Source organism: Solanum dulcamara, chromosome 6, assembly GCF_947179165.1.
Source record: "Solanum dulcamara chromosome 6, daSolDulc1.2, whole genome shotgun sequence".
Taxonomy (NCBI): domain Eukaryota; kingdom Viridiplantae; phylum Streptophyta; class Magnoliopsida; order Solanales; family Solanaceae; genus Solanum; species Solanum dulcamara.
Window position 1 is genome coordinate 63,836,518 of NC_077242.1, and position 16,010 is coordinate 63,852,527.

The window sequence follows — 16,010 nt, forward strand, 5'->3', positions numbered from 1 at the left end:
GGGGTGGTGGGACGATGGTGGGACGAGGGGCAACGACGGGGGTGACGGATTTGCAGAGAGAAGAGTGAGTTTAGAGAGAAATAAAAGAGAATAAAACTCGATCCGCCTCCTAGATATTTTAATAAAAGCATCTGTCGCTTTTGGTTCCATTGCTTTTTTGCCTCTTTTTATTAGTGTGATAGAGACAGTATGTGTAGTTAGTTTTGAGTTTAAGTTGCATTAAGCAACCAGTAATTTTGTCTATCTTTCTCAATAGATATGAAGGAACTAAGTAGTAAGTATTGAGTGAAATTTTGTCCCCCAAAAAATATCTCAACTTCTCTATTTATGAATTTAAATAAATTTAATAAATTATAGAGATCTCATGAGGTCTCATTTTTGCAATTTCTGGAAAACAAATCGCAAAAAGTGACTTCATGAGGTCTCTTTTCTGGAAAAAAAAACGGACAGATTATTACTACTTTTACAGCTGTTCACCTACCATTTTAATTCAATATATATTCTAATCAGCTAAATCAAGCTCAAAGAGCTGTCAACAAACATCAATACAACAAAATATATTTACTAAATATTCTCTTCTCAACTAAATATTGAAATCAACTAAAAAGTAACAAATTTGAACAAAAAAAACATAAAAGTCATAATTTATATAATAGGATTTCAAAGTTATCATGCATTCACAGAACACATAATAAGTCTCATAAAATAACCATAAAGTAAGGAATTTAGATTATCTATGACAACTCTAAACTTCAATAATGCGACAATGTGTTTGCCACATGTTCCTCATCATCTTCTTCACAACTAGACTCATCTATCGAATCTCTTTGTTGACCATATACTAGATGTGGAGTAGGTCAAGACTGAGAAGGTCAAGGAGGGCTAGCAACGTCATCATGAGGACAAGAGGGAATCCCTCCAGAAGCAAGTAATGCATCTAATTGCCCTTAAGACCTGCATACTCTATGTCCCTCTACCTTTCCCTGGACTGAGAGGTTTCGACTTGGCTAGATAGCTCAGCTATCTTCTGCTCCAAAGACAAATTAGTCTTCCTCGATCCATCATCATGGGAACTACGTAGGACTTCTAGATCAGAATGATATTCATTAAAGATCTGTTGCGCCATACCATAAGCATATCCATATCTACTCGGACCACCAACAGGGTCTAGCCACAATTTGTGAGCTTGCTATTGGCTAAGTGGCATGCCTTGATTATCTTCTGGCTGAGTCAGGCAGAAAGCGTCTAAGGCTTGAAGATATTGATTTTGTATTGAACGGTAATAATATTAGAATGTAAATTTATTAAAAAGGTAACTATTGCTTTAGATTAGAGGTTTACATAGGTCATTTGAGCTCGTGGATCAACTCAAACGTCTAGATCTCTGGAATTTTTCTATTTTTCCTTATGTGTGTACCCTTGAATGCCTCATCTTCACTTATCGGCCTCCCCAGTTCCTTTTTCTTCAAATGAACGAATTGAGTTATAATCAAGAGTAATTAAATATTAATACCTACAATAGATACAACTTAAGAAAAATAACATGTACCAATTTCCTACTCACATTTCCTTGACTCTTATCCCTGCTTGTGAGTAGAGAACAACCCATAGTAGAAGATTTGGCCTTCTTACCAACCTCTCTCATCTTCTTGACCCTCGCATCGCTCTCTCAATGCCCAAGTAAATTTTTTCAATCTTCAGATAAAATCCACCGAGGCTTCTTACTATTTTTACAAGCTTTCATGAACAAATCAATGAGTACACGCCCGACTTTCTTATGAAAGTTTGCACAAATTTGGGTATCATGTTCCGGACACCAAGCAAACTTTTCTGCAATGAAAAGATAATTTTCTTATTAATAAGTATTATTGAAGACAAGTATTCAAATAGATTTAAAGCGATATATTTTAATATACCCTACAAAAAAAATTGTCTCTTGAAATCGGCTGACATCTTGCCCCAACTCGGAAACAAATCTCTGTAGAGATCTTTCATTTTAGGCTATGAAAATTGTTTAAGACTGTTTCACTTTTTTAAATAAGTCCCATATGCACCTCATTTATACAATTTAGAAAATTCATACTATTAGATTGTAAAATGAGTAATTTCAACTTACGAGAATTGTTGCTCTCAAATGCACATGCAAGAACATGTGGTGGTACAAGTAATATAAGATTTGAGTTCAGATAATATACATACAAAAACTTGTAGGATCAATTGTCTAATTTGAATTTTGATTTTAACTATTCAAAATATTAATTAATTTGGAGTTTGTTATACTAATGATTTATTTACGACAAATAGTAAAAATCACGCAAGTAGGAAAGAATAAAGTTTAGTTAGATGAGACAGAGATCAAACTTCATAGCAACTATCATCCAGTTGAGTAAACCAATTGTACCCCATAATGATATTCCTGAGTTACTAGTTGCGAATTGGTATTATTTTATGGTAACTCCCAAATTTCTTACATGTCTATTCAACCTACTTTAATGCATATATCTCCTTGGTCGTCATGCAATATCCAGATACATTTAAATGTTTGTATTCAACTGAGCGAGGCTAAAAGGTAGATCTCTATACTCATTAGCGAAACGATCCCTTATCTAAAGGTTCACAAACACGCTTTATTTATCCTTGTTATTCTCACAATTCCGTCTCTCGAGTTTAATTAATGATCCACAAATATTATTTGATGATTGTACAAGAAATCAAATAATTAAGAGCAAGAGTAAATAAATAACTCGGTATGAAAACACCAATAGTTATGTTTGAATGTATGCGTCCACCAAAACGTCAAGGACAGGTCCCCTTACTAGAAAATAGTGCAGAAAATTAAAAAACAAGAAGGAAAAATAGACACACGATTTTACGTAAAAACTCCTTGCTCAAGGAAGAAAAACTATGACATGTCTCACAGGATTTCACCTCCAACTTCAGTTATCAAATACGCCAAAGATTTTGATTACAAACACTTGCAATCAAGAAATTTCTCTCCCAAAACCTACTCCCTCACTGCAACAACTCTGTTGCAACCAGATCTAAACAATAACTCTATTTATCCCTAAATCAACGCCCTAGCTAACTTTAGACTTCAAGTAATCTCCTTAATTAACTCTAGTTACTTTGACAAGACAAATAAACAAAGAACTAATATAAATCCTTTATATATTAGGAATATATCTTACAAAGATTAAGACCATGAAATCAATACTCTAAAATGAGAATAAAAACTGATAACTCTACCAGGTCCTGAGAGAGAGAGAGAGAGAGATGATTTTAGAGAAAAAAGCTTCAAGGTTTTTCCTTTTCAGTGATTCTATATATATATATATAAGATATACATTGAGTTAGACATTTCTATTGGATGGACAACTGTACTCCTGTGAAGGACTCCGCCGTGCACACAATAAACCTGCAAATTTGGCAAGATCTGTTTTAAACTATTGTCTTCTTTCACAACAGACCTCCAGATTTGGCAGGATATGTTTTATACTATTGTTTGCTGTCACTATCAACTCATAGTCCTCAAAGAAATCAAGTCCCTTAGTTAAATCATCAAAACCAATATTATGATTTTTTCCCTTTTTGATGGTGATAAACCCTTTTTACACCATTCCCTTTTTAAGCACATTCAGTTCAATCACATACAGAAGCACGTCCCTTTATCACCGGTATTTCCAATTTTATTCCCCCTTTCACTAATATTCCCCCTTTCAGCCAGATCCCTCATTGACCAAACTAGTTCCCCCTTTCAACAATTACTGATTTTAAGATCATACTACAGCTTACAATATATATTACCCCTTTTGACATCATAAAAAAGGAAAAGCAGTAAACTAAGAGCAAAGCTTGCATATTCTTCGAAAAGTCATGGCCACTAAGGGAAATACAAGCACAAGTCAATCAGTAATGAATTAAGAAGTCAAAAGAAGAAACAAAGTCATTCATTCAAAAAATGTTAAAGGATAATATTCAACACATTATAAAATAACTGCAATTGTTAATTATTGTGACTAGATCAAGGAAATAAAAGGAGTTTCAGAAGATGACACTAAGTGGATGTGGGTTTCTTAGTGAGAGACTTGAGAATGATGGACAGATGATCAGCAGAGCTCTCATGGTGTTGAAGTAGTTTGTCCTTAAGAATGGAGGCCTGTGCAGCAAGACTAGCATTCTCTTCTTTAAGAGCCTTCAGTTTAGAAAACCTAGTCCCTTTTATTTTTTCATAGTAAGTTGTGCATTGAGCCTAGAAATTTCTGCATCCTTAGCACTAAACAATGTTGTCATCTCCTCCGATTCTTGCTTCAACTGAGTCTCCTTTATCAGGAGTTCAAACATTTTACTCACTTGCCTTATCTTTGCCTCTACATACTCATATTCCACTAAAGTGTTCATAGAAAAACACTATTTCACAGTTCCTCTTACACTACACTTAAAGGAACCTTAAAATGATTGAACACTTGAGTGAGAAAATACCCATACCCCATGCCATGTTTGCTATCCTTAGCAGTGATTTTTTTTGCATGTGCTCTAAGATAAGAGTTAGGAAATTAATAGCATCATACTTTCTCAAAGCTTCCATGACAAACAGATCAGCAACAGATGCTACTGTCCTCTTCTCATACCTAGGAAGCATCACCTTGTCCACAAACTCAAAATACAACTGGTACACTCCCTTTTAAAAATTCTTTGGAATTCTTATTATATTCAGTTACTGAAGTTTCCCACACTCCTGAACAAACTTTATTGAACAGCCCATTCGTGTCACAGCCCATTCCTGTCACCAAGAACAAATTAATTCAAAAAAAGATCTAAACCTTCAACTTTGGTGTAAAATTCCCATCATCCTTAATCACAACATTATAGTAAAACTTTCTAACCTGTGATTCACGTAACACTGGAACATGGTTCTAAAAATAGGTGAGTCCACCCTTGAAGCTCCACTGTATCAGCCAACTCACTCATTCCTAGTTTGCCCGTGATATCACTGTCGAACACCCTACCATTTAACACATTTTGAGTTCTCAAAATGCCAACTCTTTCTTCTTGGGACAATTCCTTCTCAATGTTTATCCTTTTACTACTTGCACCTGGTCCCTTGTCAGGCTTAGGTTCAAATGCATCAAACAAATCACCTGTATCCAGTTCGTCTATATAAGGGAATGATTATCTCCTTTTTTGAGATAGTTCTAGTGATGACTATTTTTTTTAATTTGCTTATTTTTTTCCTCTCCTTTTCCTTTCCTCTTCTTGCTAATCGACTTTTTTGCAGAGACCTTTCTTGTCCTTGGTGTTTTTGCTCTTCTTCCCTTAAGAAGAGCCTTCCTTGGTTGTCTCTCTATAGTTTCCTCAACTTTATTTGATTCAGTCTCACTATTATTGTTTCCTTTGGACACCTCAATGATATCCCTTCATTAGGAATAACAGTCTTATCAATCCTTGACAATATTTTTTTCCTTCTCTCAGTGGTTATTTCCTTGCCTACGTTCATAACATCACTCATTAATTTCTTAGACGAGATTCTTTTAGTAGGATAGGTTTTTGGCTTTGATTTTGTAGTCTCAACCACTTTCCCCTTCCCTTTGCTTGATACAGGAACCATTTTTCTTTTAATTCCCCAAGACAGGGGCATATTTTACTCATCATATTCATCGTCATTAGCAGTCATGGAAGGTGGGGACAAATCAGAAGTTTTTGTCACGCCCCGGGAGGGTATCCTAGGCGTGGTCGGCACTCGAAAGCCATTTCTGGCCTCCAAGCAAACCACCTGGTCCAGTCACACTTTCATTCATTCATATTCTACCAGCGGAAGACTCAATCATAGGAATACTATCCATAATATAGGGCCAAAGGCCAAACAAGTTCAAATCAATAACTAGATGGACTAAAATTAAACAAAATAAACAATCCAACATTTCCACACTCTAGTCTATGAAGCCTCTATCAAAAATCTAAGAGGTGCCGATGACAAGCCTATGGCTACCAACAATCAAAATAAAAGAGACAAAATAATGCTATAAATATAATCTCGACATCCTCCGGAGACTAGGAGGAATCACCAACCAGCGGGAAGTGGGGAGATCTTAAACGGTGCGTCGGTTGATGATCTCTAGTACCTGTATCGGCATCATGAAATGATGTAGGCCAAATAGCATCAGTACGTGGAATGTACAAGTATGTAAAATGGCCAAAGAAAACAAACACCAAGGAAGAATCAAATCAACTCGGAATCTCAACTCAAGAGAAATAACAACTCAATCAAGTGCCCTAAGTCTAAATAAGAATATGGTTTAGACGGGAACAATCACATATCATTCAACTCAATCCGATTCAGAGTACTATCAAGACCTATATGGGAGTTTCTACTATCCGACAACCATCACTTATGAGCTAGTGATAGTACAACAAACCGACGTTGTTGCCGCATCCGTTCATACTTTGCCAAGGTATGAACGAATCAACCAATTATGGATCCAATCCAACCAAGTCCTATAATATCAGGACAATAAATTTGGGGAAGCATCCGACTTTAACGGTTCAATCCCCTCCTACGTTTGGCGACATAGTTATTGGATTTAAGTTATTACTTACTATTACCCAATTCAGTGCTCGATACTCCTCCAAAGATTCTATGCTTATAAAAATCCATCCAATCAACTCAGTCAAATCATATCAACAAGTCTCATTTACAACCTTGTCAACTCATCAACTCTATCACAATCAAATCTCTCCTAATTATACAATCCAATGAATCCCAATCATATCTTTCAAGAGTAGATTAAATATGCATTTATAACAATATACAAACCTATCCAATCATTCCTCTATTCATTTAACAAGTCCTTTGGGACTCATCACAACTCCAAGGTTTTAAATCAACAATTCAAGATAAACAACATATTTTAGAAAATTAACATTCTTTATCACAATCAACATAGTTAAGAAATTAACAACATAAGTTCAACCTCTCATCTCAATCAACTCATAACAACATGAAGCACATCACTTTCTTGACTCCACAACATCCACATAATAGAAATTAGGGTAATAGATGAAAAGGACCTATTTGGACCTAACTTTATCAATAAACTTTATCCTTATGGACAATAAATCTCAAAGAAGATGTAGGGAACATGGGTGGACTCAACCCAAGCTTTGAATGGCCTTACATATCTTAGTGAAGCCATGAAAAAAACCTTGATGTTGGGTCTTCAATGGAAAACTTGAATCTTTGAAGCTCTTGAAGCAATCCTTATTGGAAATGGAGAAGAAGAGAAAGAGAGGGAAAATTCTAGGGCTTTTAGAGAGAGAGAGGTACTGAAAATGGTCCAAAAACATTCAAGGCTGATGTATATATAATTTGGGAAAATACCCAAATTGCCCTTTCTCAAAAATATCTGGAAAATAGGCTAAAATGCTTTTGGCGCGATAGTGGCGCATCACGCCACTGCGGCGAAAAGTAGAATTTAGGCTTAAAACCTATACATCTGATAGTGGCGTGTCACGCCAAGGACCAAACTACTGAGGCTATTTTATGGCGCGTCGTGCCCTTACAGCGCCAAGCCCATATTTTCGGGTTTCTAGAAAACAGGCTTGAAAACCCTGCACATCTCCTAGTGGCGCGCCACGCCAGGGAACAAACTATTAAGGCTTGTTCCTAGCGCGATAGTGGCGCGTTGCGCCACTGCGGCGCCAAGTCCAGGTTTCCAGCAGTTGTCACCCAGGCCTGAAATTCCTGCAGTACTAGTCCGTCTTAGGAGAGTTATAACTTTTGAATCTAAACTCCAAAAATTACAATCTTGGTGGCGATGGAAAGAAGACTCGAAGACCTTTAATTTAATAAGTCATAGGCCACCCACATCATCCTATTTCAAAATATATGGTCATTAGAAGTCGACCCCTTAAACGAACTCATTCTAAAACTTAGCCAAGATGAATTCTTTGGGATTAGCTTGGTTCTAGGGATCCTTTATGACCTCACATCACCTCTAATGCTCTTCAATTACTTGGAAACTCATCCTAACTCATGCATACACTTCATAATAGTCGGGTTCGATCCTACACGTATATGAAGAAGGGTTCGAATCCTATTAAAGAATTTTAGAGGGTGTTATATTATCTCCCCCTTGGTATTATTCGTCCTCGAATGACGAATAAACCAAGGATGGACTCGGGGTACAAATCACAATCAGAATTCAGTCATGCAACCAATCAAATTCTCAAAATAATTACTATCCAAACTCAAAATGCACAAACGAATTCAAGTCAAGAAGATGAACATTACCTTCAACATTTTTATCGGTAGGCACGAATAGATGCGGATATTTAGATTTCATATCTTTCTCTACTTCCCATGTGTCTTTCTCAACAAATTGATTTCTCCACAAGACTTTGACTGAGGCAATATCTTTGTTCCTCAATTTGCAAATTTGGCGATCAAGAACTTAGGCCGGAACCTCTTCATAGGACAAGCTATCCTTAACTCCTATACTATCAATGGGGACTACCAATGAGGGATAGCCTAAGCACTTCTTCAACATCGAAATGTGGAATACCGAATGAATGGCGGCTAGCTCCGAGGGTAACTCCAATTCATAAGCGACACTCCCTATCCTCCTTACAACCTGGTAAGGACCAATATATCGAGGACTGAGCTTTCCCTTCCTTCCAAACCTCATGACGCCCTTCATGGGCGACACTTTCAAGTACATCCAATCATCCACCTCGAACTTTAAGTCTCTCCTCCTCACATCGGTGTAAGATTTTTTACGGCTTTGGGCTGTCTTTAGCCTATCTTGAATAACTCTCACCTTCTCCATGGCTTGGTGAACAAAATCAGGCCCAATCAACTCAGCTTCACCAACTTCAAACCACCCAATCAGTGACCTACACCTCCTCCCATACAAAGCTTCATAAGGAGCCATTTGAATGCTTGCATGATAGCTATTATTATATGCAAACTCTATGAGAGGTAAGTGATCATCCCAATTTCCTTTGAAGTCAAGTACACATGCCCTTAACATATCCTCCAACGTCTAGATGGTGTACTCCACTTGGCCATCTGTCTAGGGATGAAAGGCCGTACTAAGGTTCACCTTTGAACCCAGTCCTTTCTGGAAGGATTTCCAAAATTCGGAAGCAAATTGAACTCCTCAACCTGAGATGATAGACAAGGGACCCTGTGCAATCTGATGATCTCCTAAATGTATAATTTTGCATAATCTCTATGGTGTCAGTAGTCCTAACTTCCAAGAAATGAGCTAATTTCGTTATTCTATCCACATTTACCCAAATTGAATCATGTTGCTTTCGGGACCTCAGCAAACCTGTAATAAAGTCCATGTTGATCATCTCCCACTTCCATTCTGGAATATCTATATTTTGAGCTAACCCACATGGCCTTTGATGCTCAACTTTAACCTGTTGGCAATTTGGGCACTTGGAAACAAATTCCGCGATATATCTCTTCATTCCATTCCACCAATAAACTTTCCTCAAGTCATGGTACATCTTTGTAGAGCTAGGATGAATAGAGTATCTGGAACTATGCACTTTGCCATAATCCTTTCTCGAAAATCATCAACATCTAGTAAACAAAATCTATTTTGATATCTCAACACACCATTTCCCCCTTTGGTAAAAACCATCACCTCTTGTTTGTGAGCAACTTCCTTCAGCTGGAGAAGGATGGGATCTTGGTCTTGCTTCTCTTTTACCTCTGTCACAAGTGAGGATGCAGACCCATCTTGAACATTAACTCCGCCTTCATTGTTCTCTTCAAGACGAACTCCTAATCGAGCTAACCTATGTACCTCCTTCACCAATTCTTTCCTTCCCTCCTCTAGATGGGCAGTGCTACCCATAGACAACCTACTAAGAGCATCAGCAACAACGTTAGCTTTACCTGGATAGTAGAGGATGCTCATAGCGTAGTGTTTGAGTAGCTCGAGCCATCTCCTCTTCCTTAGATTGAGTTCCTTCTAGCTGAAGACTTATTGTAAAGCCTTATGATCGGTGAACACATCAACGTGCACTCCATAAAAGTAGTGGCGCCAAATTTTTAGAGCAAATACCACAGCGGCCAGCTCAAGGTCATGAGTTGGGTAATTCCTCTCATGAACCTTAAGCTGTCTTGAAACATAGGCTATCACCTTTCCCCTCTGCATTAACACACAGCCCAAACCGATCTTAGATGCATCACAATAGATCACAAAGCCCTCTGTTCCATCGGGCAAAGTTAGAACAGGAGTAGTGGTTAGCTTGGTCTTCAATTTCTGGAAATTCTCCTCACAAGCATCGGACCATTGGAACTTAGCCTTCTTTTGGGTCAGCTTGGTCAATGGTGATGATATGGATGAGAATCCCTCTACAAACCTTCGATAATAGCCGGCCAAACCCAAGAAGCTCATGATCTCTGTTGGGGATGTGGGTCTAGGCCAATTTTTCACTGCCTCAATCTTCTGAGCATCAACCCGAATACCATCTCCAGATACAATGTGACCTAGAAAAGCCACTGACGCAAGCCAAAATTCACATTTGGAGAACTTTGCATACAATACCTGGTCTTTCAAAGTTTGTAAGACGAATCTAAGATGATGGGCGTGCTCCTCCTCATTCTTTGAGTAAACCAAAATATCATCTATGAATACAATCACAAACATATCAAGATATGGTTTAAATACTCGGTTCATGAGATCTATAAAAGTTGCGGGGGCATTAGTCAACTCGAAGGACATCACCAAGAACTCAAAGTGGCTATAGCGGGTCCGAAAAGCTGTCTATGGGATATCACACTCCCTTACCTTCAACTGATGGTAGCCCGATCTTAGGTCTATCTTTGAGCAATAGGTGGCACCCTAAAGTTGGTTAAATAAATCATCTATCCTGGGGAGAGGGTATTTGTTCTTTATGGTAACCTTGTTCAGCTGTCTGTAGTCAATACACATTCTAAGGGACCCAATTTTTCTTTCACACGAATAGGATTGGAGCACCCCATAGTGAGACACTCGGCCTAATAAATCCCTTATCTAACAAGTCTTTTAACTGTTCTTTCAACTCTCTCAACTCAGGCGGAGCCATTCTATATAGAGGGATTGAGATAGGCTGGCTATCAGGAAGAACATCAATCCCAAAGTTGATCTCCTTATCAGGAGGGACTCCGGGCAGGTCTTCAGGAAAGACTTCGAGAAACTCATTGACAATCGGAACCCACTCAAGGGATGCAAACTCAACCTTGTCATCTTTCACTCGAACAATGTGATAAATACACCCTTTTGAGATTAGCTTTCATTCCCTAAGGTATGGAATAAACTTACCCTTAGGCACGATAAGACTACCCTTCCACTCAATGACATCCTCATTCGGGGAATTTGAACTTGACAATCTGAGTCCTACAATCAATAGAGGCATAACAGGCATAAAGCCAGTCCATGCCAAGGATCACATCAAAATCAACCATGTCTAACTCAACCAAGTCAGCCAAGGTATCTCTGTGATGAATTGATAATGCAATCTCTATAGACTTTCTCAGCTACAACAGAATCACCAATAGGAGTAGTTACGTAGAAAGGCTCACGAAGACATTCAGGAATTTTATCAAATTTACTTGCCACGTAACCAGTCACAAAAGATAGTGTGTCACCCGGATCCATCAAAATATAACAGTCAAGAGAAAGGACTCGAATCATACCCTTCACGACATTTGGGGAGTCTTTCTGATCTTGGCGACTACCCATGGCATATAGACGGTTTGTACCTCCGCTCGTACTTGAAGTAGTGCCCCTCTGATTACCTCTAGCTGGTGGTGCAGTGGTAGAATAGTGGGCTTTGTTCCCCCATGTTGGACACTCCTTCTAAAAATGGTCCTTTTGGCCACATTTATAACAACCAACCCTTCCCGCTCTACACTCTCCCAAGTGGAGCTTACCGCACTTGCCGCATGGTGGCTTCCCTTATGAACCTTGACCCACGCTAGCCTGAGATTGAGAACCCTGGCGGTAGATGAGGCATAGTTGGAAGGCCTCTTCTGGAAGAAGGACCTGTTGCCCTTGTTTTGCCTCTGTTCATTCTCATGCCCCATTGATTTTGCCTTCTTGCTGAGATGCTCCTCTCTATCTTTCCTCTTCTCATCCTCCACCTGTTGAGCATACACCATTAATCTTGAAATATCCATGTCGGAGATTAACAATGCTGCTTTGCACTCTTTCTTCACATGTCTTCCTAAGCCGGAGACAAATTTCCTTATCTTCAACCTCATATCTGGGATCATCTCTGGAGCATATCTAGACAGCTGGATGAACTTTAGACTATACTCCTTAACGGTAACACCCTCTTGTTTCAAATTCACAAACTCTTCCACCTTCGCTTCCCTCAATTCTTTGGGAAAGAAGTGGTTAAGAAAGGCTCCCTCAAATTCATCCCAAATAGCAGGCTCAGCATCTTCACCTCTACTTTGTTCCCACTGGTTATACTAGATATTTGCCATATCCTTGAGCTGATAAAATACCAACTCAACCTCCTCGATCTCCGTAGCATGCATAGCTTTCAGGATCTTCCATATCTCATTAATAAAACTCTAGAGGTCTTCATCAACCTTAGAACCAGTGAATGCCGATGGATTCATTCTCAAAAAGTCTCTGATTTTGGTGGCAGCATACGGCTCTTGGGAACTAGAGCTAAGAGTTGGTGAACTCTGGTTACCATTTTGGGCAGCTACTAGTTGAGTGAGCATGACAATCGCTTCTCTAAAGTCTGCTTCCAAAGTTGGTGCAGGTGGAGTAGTAGGCATTTGAGGTGCCTCCGCATACCTTGCAGGTCGGCCTCTATCTCTCAATGGGCGTACCTCTGACTGTGGCATCTCTGCGTTATCAGCGTTTCTCTAGCTAGCAGTATGCTTAAGAGGCATTATCTGTAACGTATAAATGCACGAATTAGAAGGGAAGTTTTATAGAGTGTAACTCTATCGCACAATTTCAGAGTATGAAAGAAGTGAAATAATTCATAATGTCTTATAGCCTCCTGATTATAAGTGTGGTGCAAAACACACCCATAAGCAAGACTCTACTAGACACAGCTTCATAGACTCCCTAGGACTCTTGAACTCTATGCTCTGATACCATGTTTGTCACGCCCCGGAAGGGTACACTAGGTGTGGTCGGCACTCAAAAGCCATTTCTGGCCTCCAAGCGAGCCACTTGGTCCAGTCACACTTTCATTCATTCACATTCTACCAGCGGAAGACTCAATCATAAGAATACTATCCATAATATAGGGGCAAAGGCCAAACAAGTTCAAATCAATAACTAGATGGAATAAAACTAGACAAAATGAACAATCCAACATTTCCACACTCTAGTCTATGAAGCCTCTATCAACAATCTAGGAGGTGCCGATGACAAGCCCATGGGTACCAACAATCAAAATAAAAGAGACAAAATAATGCTATAAAGATAATCTCGGCATCCTTCGAAGACTAAGAGGACTCACCAACCAGCGGGAAGTGGGGAGATCTTCAATGGTGCATCGGTTGATGATCTCTAGTACCTGTCTCTGCATCATTAAATAATACAGGTCAAATGACATCAGTACGTGGAATGTACGAGTATGTAAAATGGCCAAAAGAAACAAACACCAAGAAAGAATCAAATCAACTCGGAATCTCAACTCAAGAGAAATAACAACTCAATCAAGTGTCCTAAGTCTAAACAAGAATATAGTTTAGAAGGGAAGAATCACATATCATTCAACTCAATCCGACTCAGAGTACTATCAAATACCTATATGGGAGTTTCTTTTATCTAACAACCATCACTTATGAGCCACTGATAGTACAACAAACTGACGTTGTTGCTGCGCTTGTTCATACTTTGCCAAGGTATGAACGAATCAACCAATCATGAATCTAATCCAACCAAGTCCTATAATGTCAGGTCAATAAATTTGGGTAAGCATCCAACTTTAACGGTTCAATCCCCTCCTACGTTTGGCGATGTAGTTATTAGATTCGAGTTATTACTTATTCTTATCTAATTCGGTACTCGATACTCCTCCCAAGACTCAATGCTCATAAAACTCCATCCAATCAACTCAGTCAAATCATATCGACAAGTCTCATTTATAACCTTGTCAACTCATCAAATCTATCACAATCAAACCTCTCCCAATCATACAATCTGATCAATCCCAATCATATCTTTCAAGAGTAGATTCAATATCAATTTATAACAATATACAAACCTATCCAATCGTTCCTCTATTCATTTAACAAATCCTTTGGGACTCATCACAACTCCAAGGTTTTAAATCAACAATTTAAGATAAACAACAAATTTAAGAAAATTAACATTCTTTATCAGAATCAACATAGTTAAGAAACTAACAACATAAATTCGACCTCTCATCTCAATCAACTCATAACAACATAAAGCAAATCACTTTCTTGACTCCACAACATCCGCATAATAGAAATTAGGGTAATAGATGAAAAGGACCTATTTGGACCTAACTCTATCAATAAACTTCATCCTTATGGACAATAAATCTCAAAGAAGATGTAGGGAACATGGGTTGACTCAACCCATGCTTTGAATAGCCTTACATACCTTAGTAAAGCCTTGAAGAAAACCTTAATATTGGGTCTTCAATGGAATGCATGAATCTTTGAAGCTCTTGAAGCAATCCTTGTTGGAAATGGACACGAAGAGAAAGAGAGGGAAATTTCTAGGGCTTTTAGCGAGAGAGAGAGAGGGACTGAAAAATGGTCCAAAAATGTTCAAGGCTGATGTATATATAATTTGGGAAACTACCCAAATTGCCCTTTCTCAAAAAATCTGGAAAATAGGCTAAAATGCTTTTGGCGCGATAGTGGCGCATCGCGCCACTGCGGCGAAAAGTCGAATTTAGGCTTAAAACCTATACATCTGATAGTGGCGTGTCACGCCAAGGACCAAACCACTGAGGCTGTTTTGTGGCGCGATAGTGGCGCGTCGCGCCCGTACAGCGCCAAGCCCATATTTTCTGGGTTCTAGAAAACAGGCTTGAAAACCCTGCACATCTCCTAGTGGTGCGCCGCGCTAGGGACCAAACTACTGAGGCTTGTTCCTGGCGCGATAGTGGCGCATCGCGCTACTGCGGCGCCAATCCCAGGTTTCCAGCAGTTGTCACCCAGGTCTGAAATTCCTGCAGTACTAGTCCGTCTTAGTAGAGTTATAAATTTTGACTCCAAACTCCAAAAATTACAATCTTAGCGGCGATGGAAAGAAGTCTCGAAGACCTTTAAGTTAATAAGTTATAGGCCACCCAGATCGTCCTATTTCAAAAGATATGGTCGTTAGAAGTTGACCCCTTAAATGAACTCATTCTAAAACTTAGCCAAGACGAATTCTTTGGGCTTAGCTTAGTTCTGGGGATCCTTTATTACCCCACATCACCTCTAATGCTCTTCAATTACTTGTGAACTCATCCTAACTTATGCATACACTTTACAATAGTCGGGTTCGATCCTACACGTATACAAAGAAGGGTTCAAATCCTAGTGAAGAATTTTGTGGGGTGTTACAGTTTTATCCAAGTTAGAAGGAATTTCTTCAGAAGAAAGATTGGAACTACCTGGTTCTTCTTCTGGGAATAAAGGAACAACTTTGTCCTTCATGGTTGTAAGACTCTATGCAGCCAAGTTTTCAACTACCAGTTCCTCACTATTGCCAGAATGTTTGACTCATTTCCTTTGCTTTCAGGAAGATCCCCTTCAAAGTGTTGCTCTGTAATAGTGGTTGAAGTCAAACCAGATAGAAATAAAGATAACATAGGTTAAAAAGAAAGTTTGGACTGGATAGAATCTTCTAGAGACATGTTCTGAGGCTCATTCAAGTCCGGAGTGTGAGAGACCTTGAGGAATTCTTGTTCGCTGATTTGAATAGAGGCATCAATAACGGGATTTTCAAATACTTCACCCGTAAGAAGGGTTGAAAGAGGAGTAAAAGAAGAAGGGATGTCAGAACTACTTGGAA

At 38.9% G+C, this 16,010-nt stretch overlaps 1 pseudogene; it reads right to left on the reverse strand.

Annotated features, from left to right (window-relative positions):
* Window positions 1-752: 752 nt before the first annotated feature.
* On the reverse strand, window positions 753-15,652 carry LOC129892895 (uncharacterized; annotated as a pseudogene).
* Between the last annotated feature and the right edge of the window lie 358 nt (window positions 15,653-16,010).